The sequence below is a fragment of the Muscardinus avellanarius genome (assembly GCF_963383645.1).
Source record: "Muscardinus avellanarius genome assembly, chromosome: 9".
Classification (NCBI taxonomy): Eukaryota; Metazoa; Chordata; class Mammalia; order Rodentia; family Gliridae; genus Muscardinus; species Muscardinus avellanarius.
This window is the reverse complement of record NC_137795.1, coordinates 26,725,496-26,743,961: the sequence shown is the minus strand read 5'-3', so window position 1 is coordinate 26,743,961 and position 18,466 is coordinate 26,725,496. Positions and strand designations below refer to the sequence as shown.

At 41.5% G+C, this 18,466-nt stretch overlaps 1 pseudogene across 1 annotated transcript; it reads left to right on the top strand.

Moving 5' to 3' along the window:
• The first annotated feature begins 3,119 nt into the window (after positions 1-3,119).
• Positions 3,120-8,899, top strand: LOC308266756 (protein LSM14 homolog A-like; annotated as a pseudogene). The gene is made up of 2 exons: positions 3,120-3,267; positions 7,532-8,899. The product of its transcript is annotated as a protein LSM14 homolog A-like (transcript).
• Positions 8,900-18,466: the final 9,567 nt, after the last annotated feature.

Genomic DNA, 18,466 nt, shown 5'->3' with positions numbered 1-18,466 from the left:
TATCTAGGCTTTTCTTTTGCTAAAATTATTATTATTATTATTATTATTATTATTATTATTGTTGTTGTTGTTGTTGTTGTTGTTTTCTTTTGCTAAAATTGTCATTGTTATTATAATTATTGTTATTATTATTACTATTATTTGGTACTTGAAGTTGAACTCAGGAATTCTACCTCTGAGCTACACCCCCAGGTCTTCCTTTTTATTTTTTATTTTGAAATAGGATCTTGCTAAATTACTGTATGTTGGTGTCTTGCTGAAATTATTTCAAAATAGGCCACCGACATCATGTCCTTTGAAACATACATCCCTAGTACTCAACTATAAAGACTTTTTTTTTTTTTTTCAGTACTGGGGATGGAACCCAGGGGCTACACCCCCGGCCCTGTTACTTTATTTTTTATTTTGAAACAGGTTCTCACTAAGTTGTGGAGGGCCTAAATAGCTGAGGCTGGCTGTGAACCTGCTATCCTCCTGTCTCAGCTTCCCAAGTACTGGGATTACAAGTGTGCACCACCATGCCGCCAGCCTGGCTTTTTAAAAAATTATTTATGTATTTATGTATTTATTTATTGTGGTACTGGGGTTCCTGGAAACCCTTCTACCTGCAGGCTACACTCCCAGACTTGGAAACAGGGTCTCTTAAGCCAGCATGGCTGGCTTCAAACCTACGCAATCCTCCTGTCTCTGCCTCCCAAGCGCGGAGATTACAGGCGTACGCCACCACGCCTGGCACCAGCCTGGCTTTAAAGAGAACATTTTTGAAGCCGGGCATGGTGGCGTGCCGCTTGTAATCCCAGCATTTGGGAGGCTGAGACCACAGGATCCCGGTTTGTATACAGCCTCAGCTACTTAGTGAGTCCCTAAGCAACTTAGTGAGACACTTTCAAAATAAAGAATTAAAAAATAGGGCAGGAGGTGTAGTTCGGAGGTCAAATGCCCCTGAGTACCATTCCCAGACACTCAAAAACAAAAACAAAAAAATTTTTGTATACAATTATGATTCCATGAGCATGTCTAACAAAATTAGCCATAAATCTGTATGTGCTCTGAGGTCAGTCTATATTCAGATGTCAGGGTGTTAGGTAGATTAGAGAACAGCAGTGCAGGGGAAGGAATGGGACAGAGGATCCGGCCGGTCCTCAGGAGAAGAGATGAGATTCACTGGCCAGCCACCATTGCTGGCTTTTTAACTCGCCCGTCCAGTCCAGGGTGTCACTTAGGTGCCTGGGGGAGTTTCCAACAAAGCAGAAACAGGGTGGGCGGGCGCACTAAACTGTGGCGCCTGAAGAGAACATTTCCAACCCCCAAATGGATATTAAAAAAATAAAAAATAAAAAGGAAGACCTGGGGGTGTAGCTCAGAGGTAGAATTCCTGAGTTCAACTTCAAGTACCAAATAATAGTAATAATAATAACAATAATTATAATAATATAAGTTTTCCACTTCCGGAAACGGATCTCTCCGGATCCTTTCTTGGAATTTACCATTTTATCTAATTCCTTCCTTAAACTACCCCTACTTTTCTAAATGAACCTCTTATATTCTCCAATTCATGCCTTTCCATTTGAAATCTGTCACTTGGTAAGCAAGGATGGAAGATGAGGGATCTCTTCTAGGAGAGATCACCCTTTAACAAGGGATCTGCCTAACCAGGGAGCAATCAAGCACCAGGCATTGCAGCTCAGTTTCATATCCCTTAATTCTACTTAAGTCTTAATCATTACCCAACCTTTTCTTCATGGCTTCTTGAAAACATCAGAACAGTTGTATTATAAGATGTTCAATATTCTTGATTCGTCTGGTTTTGTGTAATCAATGGCATTCCCTACAAGCAGAAAATGACATTTAAAGACTGGATTGAATTCCAGTTTGAGGGTAAGAATACTTAAAAGATGATGCTGTGTTCCTCATTCTCATTACACCAGGGGACTCATAACCTCTGCTTTCTCCACTGTGAGTATGGTTAACAACTGTTAACTAAGGTGGTAATAGCCAGAGCTCTCCATTATAAAGTTTATGTTTTCCCACTGTGTCTACCAAGATTGCTATGAAAAAATACCTTGGCACCAATGTGAATCATTAGGTACATGATTCTTTTACCTAATAATTTCAGCTTCCATTAGTGCTTATAACCCCAATCAATTATTCCACACAAATGACAAAATTATCTATCATTTCCTTTACACTTAGTAGTTGTCACTCTTCCATAAGGAAGAGCTTTCCTTGATGAACTGGAATTTTGGTTTCCATTCTGTAATGAATATATATATATATATATATATATATATGATAAAATCGATTTTTATCTAACATTAAATTTAAACTGTTTCTTGCACTACAATTTTTTTTATAATTACTTGCTTTCCACTATGGTATATGTGAAAAGTTTCAAAATATGATTATTATGGCTTACAATAAGGTGACAAAATTAATGTGGATATTTCTATTTAGTTCTTTTTGTCCTTATAGCCCATCAAGAATATATAATTAAGTCAGGCATGGTATTACACACCTGTAATCCTAGCTACTTGGGAGGCTGAGGCAGGAGGATCACAAACTAAAGGCCAGCTTGGGCAATTTAACAAGACCTGGTCTAAAAATAAAAATAAAAAAGGTTGGATACGAGCCAGGTGTGGTGGCTCACACTTGTAATCCCAGAATTTGGGAGGCTGAGTCAGGAGAATTGCGGTTCGCGGACAACCTCGGCTACTTAGTGAGGCCCTCTGCAACTCAGTGAGACCCTGTTTCAAAATAAAGAATAAAAAATTGGGCAGGGGGTGCAGCTTGGAGGTCAAATGCCTCTGGGTTCCATCCCCAGACCTGTAAAAAAAAAAAAGGTGGGGGCTGGATACTTAGCTCAGTGGTAGAGCACAACTGTGTTCAATTACCAGTGTTGCTAAATACATAAATAAATAATGATATATGGTTCAAGCACTGCTTTAAAGTCATATCAATAGGTTTTGGTTTCTTTTGTGTGAGGGAGGTGAGACTGTGACTAATTTCATATGTACTTATGTTTACTTGTTTCACTCAGTTTTAGAGTTTACTATTTTGACTTTTTATTTTACTTATCTATTTATTTTTGTTACAATACATTTGTGTGGCTGGAGTGAAAGATGGGAGAGGATGTTGGAAGAAGAGTCAAGGCCAGACTGGAAAGGACTTATCTGTACCCGAAGTTGGGGCTTTCTCCTGCTGACAGTCAGCAGAGGCCTTTTGGCACAGCGGAGAATCTTAAGGTTGCTCTTTTAGGAAGCAGACTCAGTAGGCAATGTGGAGGATGCTCTGGAGGGAGGAGAAACTGGAGGCAGTGACCAGGGTTAGGAGACAGCTGCAGTAGTCCTCGGTAAGAGTGTCAGCTTGATCCTTGGGGTTTTATAAACTGCCATGTTGCTAGGTTGAGAAGGTTCCAGGAAGCAATTTTACCTCACAGAAAATGTACAGGTTTTATAGCCCTACCTTAGCGGCTGTGGGGCCTAGAGCAAGTATCTGAACCTCTCCAAGGCTCAGCTTCCTCCTCTGAGAAAGGTCCATTTTCCCACCTTTTCCGCACCCATCAGCAGCTTTCCTTTCATATACTTATTAATTGATTGGTTGATTGATTGCAGTACTCAGTACTGCCACTGAGCTATGTCCCCAGTTTGATCTTTTCTCTTTCTCCCCCTCCCTTCCTTTCTTTTTCTCTCTTGCATTTCAGGATTGAGCTCAGGGGCATTCTACCTCCAAACTACACCCCCAGTCTTTTTGTTTGTTTGTTTGTTTTAAAACAGTCTTACTAAGTTGCTGAGAGTCTCACTAAATTGCTGAGGCCAGTCCTGAACCTGTGAACTTCCTGTCTTCGACTTCCTAAGTACTGGAATTAGAGATGTGCGCCACTTTCCTGGCTTGCCCGTTCTCTCTTCCTTTCTTTATCTATTCCTTCCTTCCTTCCTTCCTTCCTTCCTTCCTTCCTTCCTTCCTTCCTTCCTTCCTCTTTCTTTCTTTCTTTCTTTCTTTCTTTCTTTCTTTCTTCCTTTCCTTTCCTTTCTTTCTGTACTGGGGATGGAAGCCAGGAACATTCTACTTTCGAGCTACACCCCAGTCCAATTTTTTATTCTTTATTTTGAAACAGGGTCTCACTGCGTTGCAAAGGGTCTTGCTACGTAGCTGAGGGTGTCTGTGAACCCAGATCCTCCTATCTTAGCCTCCCAAATGCTGGGATGACAAGTGTGTGCCACCATGCACGGCTCCATGTAATCTTTTTTTGACACAAACATTTAAAAATTTACAGTCATGACATTTTTCACAGTGTTATTTTATTATCATTTAAATACCTCTGAGCTCTGTGTAATTTCTCCTTTTTTATGCCTTATACAGATAATTTTTTTCTTCTTCCTTTCCCAATTCCCCTACCAGTCCAGATAGGGATTTACTAAATTTTTTACTTTTTTCCTAAGAAGTAGCTTTGACTTTATTATATTTCATTCATTTCTACTATATTATTTTTTCTTCTTTTATCTTTAGGTTCAATTTGCTGTTCTTTTTCTAGTTCCTTGATTTGGAGGATCCGTGGTCTTTTTCTTTTCTTCCATACATATTTAAAGCTATTGATAGTCTTCAAAACCCTCTGGTGCATCTCACAAGTTTGGCTTATTGCGTTTTCTTCATTTTTCACCTCAAATTATTTTGTGATTTTCATTGGGATTTCTTCTTTAACTCATAGATAATATAAAACATGTTGCTTTTCTATTTATTTTTTGTTACTGAGTACTCATTTACTTCTGTATGATGAAAGAAAATATGATGTATCTTCTAAATCATTTTTAAATTTATTGAGACTTGTTTATGAGCCTAGGATGTGTTAAATGTCCTGTATGCAATTTAGATACATATACAGAGATATATGTTGAAATTTTCTATATTTCCATCTGTGATGATTACTTTTATGCGTTCACATGATTGGGCATCTAGATAGTTATTTCTGGGTATGTCTGGCAATATTAACATTTGAAAGGATAGACCAAATAAAGCAGATTGCTCTCCCTAAAGGGGGTGTACCTCATGAGTAGAATTTGTGCCCACATAAAAATAGCAAAGAGACTATTGCAGAAGGTGAAGGAAGGAGCAGGGGCGGGGGAGGGGAGGCCACGGGAGGGAAGGGAGGAAATGGATAGGACCAAGGTGTAATGCTCACGCGTATGAATATGTCACAATTAAACACTTTTTTTCTGTGTAATTAAAATATACTTTATAAAAAAGAAACTCCAGGGGAAAAGAAGGAGACAGTTATTATCCTCTTCTGTTGTGTGAGGACACAGTAAGGAGGTGGATCCGTGAAGCAGGATGGATGCCCACACCAGAAAATGAATGTGCTGGCACTTTGATCTTGGACTTCACAGGCTCAGAACTGTGACAATAAATTTCTGTTGTGTCTAGGCGTCAGCTACTCAGTTTAAGTTATTTCGCTATAGTGGCTTGAACAAACTAAGACAATTGCCTATTGTTATTTTCACTCTTTTTTTTTTATTTCTGAAACAGGACTCCACTAAGTTGTGGAGGGCCTCACTAAGTAGCTAAGGCTGTTCTCGAACTTAAAGTCCTCCTTTTTCAGCCTCCCAAGTTTGTTTATTTTTGTTTGTTTTATTTTGAAACAGAGTCTCATTAGGTTGGCGAAAGTCTTAATACTTGTTGAGGATGTGCTTGAATCTGTGATCCTCCTGTCCCAGCCTCCTGAGTACTGGGATTACAGGCACCTACCACCATGCCTGGCTTTACTTCTAGTTTTTATTTTCTTTTTCCCAAAGAGAGATGTGTAAATGTTTCTTAATCATTTTATTTTTTCAAAGTGTACTTTTTATTATCATAAAGGATGAACCAGAGTGGGGAAAATACATGGCAAAGCTTTTACTTTTAAATGGTTGTAAGTACACCAAATAACAATATGTAACAAGTTCTTGAGTCCTATCATCTAGCATTTTTGATTAGGATAAACTAACAGCAGCCCAAACAAGTCTGTTAGTATTCACTGTTCTAATTCCCAGCCAGAGTAGACTCCTTTAAGGCTGGCTGCTGCTTGGTACAAGTTATGCAGAGCTATTTACTACTTTTTCATAGATAAAGCCCCTGACCTTCAAGAAAGTATAAAGGAAAAAAATTACTTAACCCCTTTCTTTCTTTAAAGAATGATGTTTTTTCCTACTAAATCCAAGAAAGAAAAGTCAACACTGACACATATGTAGCTTGAGCTAAAAGGCACAGGAAAACAACCAACGTATACTCAGTTAAATTCCTAAGAAAGAGGAGGTAAAAGGATGAAAGCCCTGGATAAGGACTGAGTCAGCTTGGCTTGCTGGCACAAGCTTATAATCCCAGCAGTCGGGAGGATCACGGTTTGTGGACAGCCTCAGCTACTTAGCGAGGCCCTTCACAACTCAGTGAGATTCTGTTTTGAAGGGGAAAAAAAGACTAAAAAATAGGGCTGGGTGTGTAGTACTGAGGTACGATGCCCTTGGGTTCCATCCTCAATACCGCAAAAATAAAAAAGAAAGAGACTAAGTATGAAAAAGAAGCTAGATTTGCTATTCTCCAAAAAGTGAAGGAACCTATGATAGAACGCACAGAAATAACTTAATCCTTTTCATGAGAACAGACCTCAAGCTAAATACTAAAGCTTCATATTAATTGAGGATGCGCCTGCCCACGGAACAAGTGTGCTTTCTTCTATCCATTTATGAGGTCATTTTCTGGATTTCTGGCCAGATGTCGCAGACAGAGGCTAAGAGGTTATCCAAGACTTCATCCCTGCTCTGCCGGAAGAGGGTCTGGGGGGTGGCCATCTTCTCCTGGGTCTCCTCCTCCACTTCAGATCTGCAACTGCCTTGGGACCCCAGGGGCACAGCTTCCTTGTGTATTGAGAGGGCGAGCCCACTCCCCTTATAAAATTACAATATTAGGATATAGAAGTAAGTTAAAGTGTCTGGAACTTGTTTGAAACTTTTTTTTTTTTCTGTTAAGAATGTTTCCAAAGTGTCTGGAACTTCTGTTTCTAAAGTGTCTGGAACTTGTTTGAAACCTGTTAAGAATGTTTCCAAAGTGCTATGAAGATGATTGGCTGCACTTGTTTACTTTGTAAACCTATTGGCTGTATCCCAGTGTGAACGCCCCTTCTGGGGCTATAAATGTAAGGTCTGTTTTGGGCTCGGGGTCGAGCTCCGACCACTTGCCTGCTGTCTAAGAGGCTGAGCATTAGCCTGGCCAGAAGGAAGCATTCCTCTGGTAGCTGCTGGACAATTCCTCTGAATGACAGTTCGGCTTGTGAAGGAGACTTGACCCTGGCTTGCCAGTAAGAGCTGCAGCACAACAAACCCTGCTTGTGATTTACATCCTTGGTGTGTTCTTCGTTATTTGGGGAAGGGGCGACTCTCGGACCCTAACACTTGGCCTCGAACCCTTTCTCCCTTTGCAGGTGGTACTGTTCAATTTCAGCCGGAGCTTCTTTGACTGCTTGAGCCTCCGGTTCCTTCCTTTGTGGCCTTGGACACCTTCTCAGCAGCCTGGTCTCTGCAAGCAGCCCTGAGGAGCCGCAGCAGCGCCAGGAGCCCGGCCATCCCCTACGTCAGCAGCAAGATCAGCCTCACCTCCAAGGCAGAGACACTGTGAGGGCATCCTCTACACCACTGACATGAGAACTCCACCGTCGACCTCGCCAAAGTTCAAACCTTTGGTACAGAAGACAGACCAACAGATTGTCTAGTACCACCTCGAGATGAGTACATTATAATCCATGGCAATGATGACCTCACTGTCTGTGAGCCACCAAAACCACAATGTTCTTTGCCTCAGGACCCAGCTATTCAGTCTTCCCTAGGCTCTTCTACTGCTTCATTCCAGTCCTGGGTGCTGATGGGCCTTTTGGCAAGACGCGAACATAACACTCAGTTCAGTCCAAGTTCATTATTTGGGCAGCAGTTTGGTGCTGTTGTTGTTGCTGGAAGCTCCTTGACATCCTTTGGAACAGAAACATCAAACAGTATCTCTTTATCCCAAATTGTGCAGTTGGTTCTGCCTTTACACAGGATACAAGATCTATAAAAACACGGTTATCTCAGGGTCCTTCAAACCCTCAGTTAGATCTTTGAGAAAAAGTCCAGCCATGGAACAATCAGTACAGACTGCCTCGGCCCACTTACCACCTCCAGCACCTGCTGAGAGAAGGAGCGCTCTGTCAATCAGGCCTTTGTCATCTACCAGCCCCAAAGCAATAGAGGATCAAAAGCTCAAGCGAGCTGAAGTACACAAAGTTCCAAGACCAGATAATGAGCAACTCAGAAATGATAGCAAGAGACAAGTAGTTCCATGTGCTTCTTCTGCTCCAAGGAGAGAGCGCAGGTGGCAGGGGAAGATTTGACGAGATGGTCCTATGGAATTTGAGAAAGACTTTGACTTTGGAAGTGCAATGCACAATTTAACAAGAAGGAGATTGACAGAGTTTCATAATAAACTTAAAAGAAGATAAACTTGAGAAACCAGAAAAGCCTGTAAATGGTGAAGATAAGGGAGACTCAGGAGTTCATACCCAAAACAGTGAAGGAAATGCTGATGAGGAAGATCCACTCGGACCTAAATGCTATTATGACAAGATGAAATCCTTTGATCATATTTCTTGTGATGATAATAGGGAACAGAGGCCAACCTGGGCTGAAGAAAGAAGATTAAACGCTTAGATATTTGGAATCTCACTTCGCCCAAACTGTGGCCATGGAGGGTACCGAAGCAGAGGAGGTCTTGGTTTCCGTGGTGACAGAGGGCGTGGCGGTGGTGGAGATGATGCCTTTACCACTACTGAGGATTTTGTGGTGGATTCAGAGGATTCAGAGGAGGCCGTGGGGGCAGGGGAGTTTTTAGATTTGGGATATAGGAAAGACAACAAAGTTGCTGCATAGTTGACAAACCAGTCTTTGAAAATAGGTAAATTTCTAGCTGTTCATGGTCTTTGTAAAGAATGAAGAAGCAGCCGGGCAGCGCGTGGGAGGCTGAGACAGGAGGATCGCGCAGGTTCGAAGCCAGCCTCAGCTACTTAGCGAGGCTCTCAGCAACTTAGTGAGACCCTGTTTCCAAATAAAGTATAAAAAATAGGTCTGGGAGTATAGCCTGGAGGTAGAAAGCCTCTGGGTTCCACCCCAGTACCACCAAAAAGAAAAAAAAAAAAAAAAAGAAGTGTGTGTGTGTGTGTGTGTGTATTTCTCTTTTTTTCTTTCTGGAAATCCTATAATTTGAGATAGCTTATTTCTTTAATTAATCAGGGTGCTGGATGGTAGAGAATTTTGTCAGTCAACTATGTACACATAGTAAGTACTGTTTCTTAGGAAAAGATAACTTTTTTATAGTTGTAAAATTCCATTGCCAAAGAAACATGAAGAACCTTCTATAGCTGTATAAAAAGCAAGTGAGTTTTTAAAGAATAAACATTTTAAAGTAAAAAACATTAAAAAAATCTATCATCGTCTATCCAATCTGTGATACTAGAGGTTGAACCCAGAAACATTCTAGCATTGAGCTACACTGCCAGCCTTTTTCAATTTCAGTGTTCATGGTAACTGTTTTTGGAATGGCTTGTGTGTTTATTTTATGTTGTATGGTACATGTCACACACACTTGCACATAGATGTGCATACACTCACTTCTCCCTTGATCCACTACAATTTTGTATCTCAACTACTTTAATTTGCGAATTCTATTCTTTCTTGTATTATTTTGTGTGTGTGTGTGTGTGTGTGTGTGTGTGTGTGTGTGTGTGTTACTGGGGATGGAACCCAGGGGCATTCTACCTCCAATCTACATGCCTAGCCTTATTTTTTATTCGTTATTTTGAAACAGGGTCTCACTGAGTTGTAAAGGGCCTCACTAAATAGCTGAGGCTGGCCATGAACCGTGATCCTCCTGTTTCAGCCTCCCGAATGCTGGGATTGCAAGCGTGCGCCACCTCACCCGCCTTTTGTATTTTTTCTTTTAAACACTTACTCCTTTTCCCTAACTCCTGGTGATAATTCTGGCAATAATTCAGATGTAGCAAGTAGAGAACCTTGTGAGGCTTTAGGATGGCCCTTTAGCACCCAACACCTTCCAGAGCAGGGGTCCTCGCAGTTTGTAATGAAGGCTTTTAGCTTCCATGACGTGTGTTTGATCTGGGGTACCTTTCTTGTATCTGTATTGGGAAGAGGGGGAGGAAGTACAGAGTGGAGGAAAGATGGGACTTTTATGGGCTGGAGATTATATGTGGGAAGTTTCAGTGTGGATGATAAATAATTCAAGGACTGTTTAGATGTGAAAATAAATCTTTACCCCCGGATTCAAGACTGCTCATCAGTACATATACTGTCGCTCTCAACGACATATGAACCTTAGAGACAGCCAGTGGTGATAAATGTGACATGATTTCTTCTGGCCCATGAATAGGAACCTCATCCAGAGGAAGCATGGGGACCACATGGTGTCTCCTTCCCTCCCTTTCCTCCTTCCCTTTGTGTGAGATACTGGTGATCGAACCCAGGGGCATTCTACCTCTGAGCTACACCTCCGGCCCTTTTTATTTTTTTGAAACGAGGTCTCACTAAGTTGTTGAGGCTGGCCTCAAACCTGTGATCCTCCTGTCTCAGCCTCCTAAGTATTGGGATTGCAGGCATGCAATATGGTGCCTGGCAGGTGTTTATTCTTAAAAATCAACTTCCAGTTCTTTTTCTAGTTAAAGTTCTTGCCATCATTTATCCTGTTTCTTTCTGTCCTTATTTGCCATCTTAAAATCCTTTTTTGGATCAATTTTGTATATAAGTAAAATAAGGTCCCATTAAATGTTCTCTAAATTTAGTATCCACCCATTTATTATTTGAAGACATGTATGACAAAAACGTGAATCATACAGTGTCACCAGCAGAGCATTTTGACTGTGATTCCCGAATCTTTTCCATATTTTACCATGAATGATGAGGGGGAAATGGAAATATTTGGCAAGAAGGCAGAATTTAGAGGGAGGAGGAGCCATCTCACAATATTTATATTCTCTCTGTCATTTTCAGATTTGATGTCTTTGTCATCGGCTCTAGTTTGCTCCATTATTAATACCACCATCTGTAAGACTCTAGCCCTGTTGCCATTGCTTGTATTGAAGATGTCTGTGATATTAGTCTATAAAAGAAAAGAAAAGTGAATGTTTGTGAGTTGGGACCAGAAAGTAAATTTAATTTTGTTTGAAAAGAAAATGCTTCGGGCATTCTTTTCTGTGTTCCTTTTTAGTTTGTACAATGCATATCAAACCGAGGGAACATATAATATTCTTCCTACTTGATTTTTAGAATACATTGGTCCAAAGGAAAATATGTAACAGTGGGACAAAGTTTCAACCTTAAAGAAAATCCTGCAGGAAGAAAATCAAATGGGAAATGCTAATAGAGCCTGACCATCTCCGAGAACTGAATTAGGCTATGGTTTACCTCCCGAGAGGGCTTCCCACATATCTCAGGCTGTTCTCACCTCTTTCTGAACCTAAGTCCTTCTGCCTACATCCAGTTCATGATGGTTTCTCCCACCTCAGCACTGTCCCTGATGTCACCTGAGGGTCTTGGCCTTTCCCAGGGATTCTAAGGATTCCCATTTGCAACAATTCAGCCACCCTCCCCAGCACACTGTGTTCACCCCTGCAATCCCAGCTCTCAGATGAGCCCGCAGCCCCTCCTGGCCCCTTGTTAGATCCTGAAGCACCTGTAACCCAGTGGCCCAAAGGAACAAGGCATGCTGCATCTAAAAGGCACAGGCAAACAGGTGAAAACCATGAGAGAGGACCTTAGGAACATTTAGTTCATCAGCCCAGGCAACATTTTGAACATCTCCTCACTACCTTTCCTGATTTTGTTCCTTTCCTCCCCCTTCTTCTCCTCCTTCTCCTTCTCTCTCTTTTCCCAAGTCCCATCCATGCCCTCCTCTTTTCTGCTGTTCCCACAGTTTCTCCTTTCTCACTACCTGTATTCCACCCTTTTCTCTAAGGGCCTTCCCTCCTCTTCCTGCTGATCTCCAGGAGCTGGCCTTCTGGGGGACGAGGGCATGGGAGGGGAGCAGAGGCTGATTCTCTTAGGCAAGTCGGGTTGTCTGCAAAGGTTCCCAGGATGCTGAGCTTCTTTAACAAGTCCCTTCTGTAGCTCAGCTTCCTCCACTCCCCCACCCCCACTGCTGTCTTCCTGGCAGGTGGAGGTTTGGGCAAGGCAAGGCCAGAGTAGAGGATCCCAGCCTCACCCAGCCTCACCTGCACCTGCAACTAGGGTGGGCCTTTCCTGGCATCCATGGTAACTGAATCTACCAGTTTCTGTATTGAAATGTGATTATAAACTCAGCCTATTTTCAATATCAGAATATAGGTACCACAGAGTCATAGCCCAGCAAATAACTTGATCCTTTTTTTTCTGATTTCAAAAGCTAAAAAATGAAAGCTTCTTGGGAATATATGAAATAGGATCATAAATCTTCCTCTTAGTCTCATTCTCAAAAGTTGTTCCTTGTCAACCATTTGGTTATATATTCTTCCAAGTATTTTTAGTATATGTTGTACATTTTCTTTATATAAGGGGGAAATGATATTGATATTGCTTAGAAATTTGTTTTTTCCCCCTCTAGTTGAAATACTAATATCCTGGGCATTAATCATATCACTTCCAAGTTGAATGCAGTGGTACATGCCTGTAATCCACTTAGGAGGCTAAGACAGGAGGATTGCAGTTTTGAGGCCAACACACAGTTACTAACTTAGTGAGACCCTGTTTCAAAATAAAAAAAAATAAAAAGCCGGGTGTGGTGGCTCACACTTGTAATCCCAGCATTTTGGAGGCTGAGACAGGAGGATTGCAGTTTGAGGACAGCCTCAGCTACTTAGTGAGGTCCTTTGCAACTCAGTGAGACCCTGTTTCCAAATAAAGAATAAAAAATAGAGCTGAGGGTGTAGCTCAGAGGTAGAATGCCCCTGGGTTCCACTCCCAGTACTAATAAATAAATAAATAAATAAATAAATAAATAAATAAATAAATAAATATAAAATAAACAGACCTGGTGGTATAGCTCAGAGGTAGAATACCCCTGGGTTCAATTCCAAGTTAGGCCTTCCCAATCATGTCAGTTCCAAAACTCTCTCCTTAGGTACTGCAGGGCAATTTTCTCATATGAAAAAAAATGTTGAGATTTTTCTGTAGAAATCGTTTTTAAAGCTTTTTTTTTTTTTTTTTTTGTGGGTCTGGGGATGGAACCCAGAGGCATTTGACCTCCGAGCTACACCCCTTCCCTGTTTTTTATTCTTTATTTCGAAACAGGGTCTCACTAAGTTGCGAAGGGCCTGACTAAGTAGCTGAGGCTGTTTGGAACCGTGCTCCTCTGGTCTCAGTCTCCCGAATATGGGATTACAAGCGTGCGCCACCACGCCCGGCTTAGAGCATATTTTTATGGTATGTAAACAGAACAGTCTTTGAAGGAATTGACTATTATTTGGTACTGAACTAAAGGCAGAAACTGCATAAAAATAAAGTAATATTTTTTTCCTAAAAATAAATCCCCACTATTGTAAGGTCCAAAGAAGAGCCAAGCCAAAGTTATTTAATGCTCTTCCAGAGTTTTTCAGGGAGTTGAAGTAACGTCCTGCCTACCCTATGGTGAATGTAGCAGGCCTAGACCAACATCCTGCTTACTCTATAGTCAACATCCTGGACACCAAGTCCCCTCCAGACAAAGCTGCACTCTTGTCAGACAACAACAGTGGGCCTCCCCTACCCTCAGCCACCTATGCATGGCTTTTGCCTTTAAAAACCCCTTGTAAATTCAGCTCTGGGTCATAGTTCTGGACTGAGTGCCGGACTGTGTTGCTAGGTTAGCCTGGCTAGGCTGTTGTCCCTAGCCTGGCTAGTCTGTTTTATTCCACGGTTAAATAAACTAATCTTCCAAGTTCTGTTGGTGCTCTCTTTCTCTATTCCTGGGACATTGGGCTGGACACAACACCATCACCCTGAGAGCCACTGGACTCACATTTTTTTAAAAATGTTTTATTAGGTTTTTTTTTTTGCCTTGAAAATTTTATACCACTAAGGGTTTACAAATATTGTGGTACACTCATAAAGTAGCAATAAATTTTACATAAACTATGTAATATTAGTAAATGGATGTTTGCGTGATCCTTAAGTATCCTTCACTTAGAAAGGATGCTAACATTCCAAAGTTCTTTGTCAATACATGAAAAGAAATCCATAAGAGTTATACATTGAAACATGGGTCATTTAATTATTTTTTCTTTTCTTCCTTGTTTTTGGATGTGCCTGTGTTTTCTTTTCGGTTCAGTCTTTCTGTCTAAGTGACTAAGTGTTGTTAGGGTCCGAGAGTCGCCCCTTCCCCAAATAACGAAGAACACACCAAGGATGTAAATCACAAGCAGGGTTTGTTGTGCTGCAGCTCTTACTGGCAAGCCAGGGTCAAGTCTCCTTCACAAGCCTAAGTGTCATTCAGAGGAATTGTCCAGCAGCTACCAGAGGAATGCTTCCTTCTGGCCGGGCTAATGCTCAGCCTCTTAGACAGCAGGCAAGTGGTCGGAGCTCGACCCCGAGCCCAAAACAGACCTTACATTTATAGCCCCAGAAGGGGCGTTCACACTGGGATACAGCCAATAGGTTTACAAAGTAAACAAGTGCAGCCAATCATCTTCATAGCACTTTGGAAACATTCTTAACAGGTTTCAGACAAGTTCCAGACACTTTGGGAACAGAAGTTCCAGACACTTTGGAAACATTCTTAACAGAAAAACAAGTTTCAAACAAGTTCCAGACACTTTAACTTACTTCTATATCCTAATATTTTAATTTTATAAGGGGAGTGGGATGGCCCTCTCAATACTCTTACAGTGTGTATAAGATTGTTCCTGACCTTGCTGATTCTATCAGAGAAACACCCCCTCCTATGGAGATTATTCAAGCAATCTATAAATAAACAAAAGGAAAGTCAAAAAGGCAGGAGGACGGGCAGAGTGGGATGGCTCACCCATCAGCCATGTGGTTTATTTATTTTTTATTTTTTTGGTGGTACTGGGGTTCCTGGAAGCCCTTCTACCTTCGGGCTACACTCCCAGACCTATTTTTACATTTTTATTCGGAAACGGGGTCTCCTAAGCCAGCGCACGCGGCTGGCTTCGAACCTGCGCGAGCCTCCTGTCTCTGCCTCCCAAGTGTGGGGATTACAAGTGTGCGCCAACACGCCCCACTAGCCATGTGGTTTAAATATTCAGGAAATAATTGTGGTACTGGGAATTGAACCCAGGAGCATTCTACCTCCTAGCACCATCCCCAGCTTTATTTTATTTTTTAATTTTGAAACCGGGCCCCACTAGGTTGCTGAGGCGGCTCTCCAACCTGTGATCCTCCTGTCTCAGCCTCCCAAGCACTGGGATTTCAGGCATGTGCCACCACACGGGGCTGTATATTCCCTTTGCATTCATCAACTGTCTCATAGCAGCCGGCATTGTTACTTTCTGCGGTTGTTCCTGATTGTGTGCTTTGGGATGTCTTCCTAAAGCTCTATGAGGGTCCCAGGCTGCTGTTTGGGGCTGTGCGTGCCTCTATAGAAGCGGTTCATTTCTCAGTAAGAGGGTAGAGAAGCCCTCGGGCACAGCAGGGCCGACCCACCCAAAAGGTGCCTTTAGCAGGCACTTCTCTTCTCCCAGCTCCACAAGGGGTCCCTGTGGTCCTGTGCAGTATTTGGTGAGGGCACCCTGGTCTGCATGGGGAAATGACAACCAACCCCAAGGTGGCGCACAGGGCTGGAGAGCAGCCCTTCCTGCTTTCCGCTCGCTCACTGCGGCCTTGTGTCTGCTCCAGTACGACTTGGACAGAGTTCCCAGCTGCACACACTGCAGAGCTGTGCGTGTGTCTTTACCTCAGGAACCCCAGACAACGACTTCCTGAGGTAACACTTGCCATTCCTTGAGGTTCCTGTCCAGACAAGGGCCTGTTTTTCTGAGAAGTGTCTAGGTTCTTTTTCCTACCACAGATAACCCCTGGAAAGCTATCTTTTCTTTAGGTTCTAATTACAGGTTTCTGCTACTCTAATAATTTACAAATTCCTATCATACTTAAAAATACTGTATGCCAGGCAAGGTGGCACACACTGGTAATCCCAGCAGTTGGGAGGCTGAGACAAGAGGATCGCGACTCACTGACAGCCTCAGCTACTTAGTGAGGCCCTTTGCAACTCAGCGAGTCTCTGTTTAAAATAAAGAATAAAAAATAGGGCTGGGGGTGCGGCTCAGAAGTAGAATGGCCCTGGGTTCATCCCCAGTACCTCCCCCATCCACACACACACCAGGGCTGGGGGTGTCACTCAGAGGTAGAATGCCCCTGGATTCCATCCCCACTACTTAAAATACTGTAAAAGGTTCTTTGTTCTTGAAAAGCCAAATTTGGAACATATGTTCTAAAAGTGCCATTTTTAAATTGTTTAAGCCAACAAGCACTAGTTTAGTGAACAGACATTAATATATTAAAGTATATGATATATGATTTTGTTTATTTTTTCAATTTTAAAAGTCATATATAACAAGAAATATGGAAAACATAGAAAAGTAGAAAGAACTTTAAAGTACCCAATGATTCAATTCTCATTGATAATGTTTTAGTGCTTTGTTCTGTGGAGTAAGCATGCATGTGCGTGCATGTGCACACACACACACACACACACACACACACACACACACATTGCCTAGACAAGAATACTTTCCCCTATGTTCTCTTCTGTTAGTTTTATGATTTCATGTATTACTTACATTTAAGTCTTTAATCCATTTTGAGTTGTTGACTTCTATACTGTGAGAGACAAGGGTCTAATTTCATTTTTCTGCATGTGGTTACTTAGTTTTCCTTTTCCTATTACTGAAGAGACTGTTTTCATTGTGTGTTTTTCACACCCATGTAAAGTATCTGGTTGCCTTTTGCATGTGGGTTTATTTTTCGACACTCCATTCTGTCCCACGGTCTTTTTTTTATGCCGATACTGTACTCTTTCAATGACTGTAGCTTTTTAATGTAGTTTGAAATAAAAGAATGTGGTAATTCCAGCTTTGTTTTTCTTTCTCAAAACTGCTTTGGCTTTGGGGTCTTTGTGGTTCTGTGTGAATTTTATAATATTTTGTATAAAAATTACATTAGAATTTTTTTGTGTGGTTTTGCAGTACTAGGACTTGAACTCAGAGCATTTAGGTTTTAATTTTTGTCTGTTTTTTGTTTTGTTTTGTGTTACTGGGGATTGAAACCAGGGGCATTCTACTTCTGAGAGACATCCTCCCCCCTCAGCCCCAGTTTATTTTTAAAATTTGAAACGGGTCTGACTAAGTTGCTGAGAGCCTCACTATGTTGCTGAGACTGGTCTCAAACTTGTGATCCTCCTATTTCAGCCTCCCAAATGCTGGTTTTACAGCCATGTGCAACCATGCCCTGTTAGTGTGGACATTTTAACAATAAGAAATTTTCTCCCTCAATTTCTCTCATCAGTAGACAGTATACAGATATTTCATCTCCTTTATTAAATTTATTTCTATTTATTTCTAATACTATTGTAATAGGTCATTTTCTTAATTTCTCTTTTCTTTTCTTTTCTTTTCTTTTCTTTTCTTTTCTTTTCTTTTTGCGGCACTGGGGTGGGAACCCAGGGGCATTTTGTACCTCCCAGCTACCCCCAGCCCTATTTTTTAGTCTCTTTGTTTTTGAAATAGGGTCTCACTGAGTAGTGGAGGGCCTCACTAAGTAGCTGAGGCTGTCTGTGAACAGCGATCCTCTGGTCTCAGCCTCCCGAATGCTGAGATTATAAGCGTGAGCCACCATGCCCGGCTTTTAGTCTCTTTTTGAATAGTTGGTTATTAGTGTATAAAAACACAACTGATCTTTATTTGTTAATTTGTGTCTTACAACTTTACTGAATTTTTTGTTAGTTCTAACAGGTTTGTGTCTGTCTGCTTGTCTGTTTTTGGTACTAAGGATAAAACCCAGGGGCACTTCATCACTGAAATATATCCAAGCCCTTTTCATTTTTTAATCTTTATTTTTTAAAACAGAGTCTCACTGAGTAGCTGAGGCTGTCCTCAAACCATGATCCTCCTGTCTCAGCTTCCCAAATGCTGGAATTACAAGCGTGCGCCACCACGCCCAGCTTAGGTTTTATTTTATATAAGATTATTGTATCTACAAATAGACAAATTAGCCTCTTCCTTTCCAATTTGAATGCTATTTACTTATTTATCTTTCTTGCCAAATTGCTCTGGCCAGGACTTCTCATACTATGCTGAATAGTTGTGGCACGACTGAGTGCCATCTTGTTTCTGATCTTAGAGGAAAAGGTTTCAGTTTTTCACTACTGACTATGATGTTAACTGTGGACTTAACCATATGTGGCCTTTATTGTGTTGAAATACATTCCTTATACC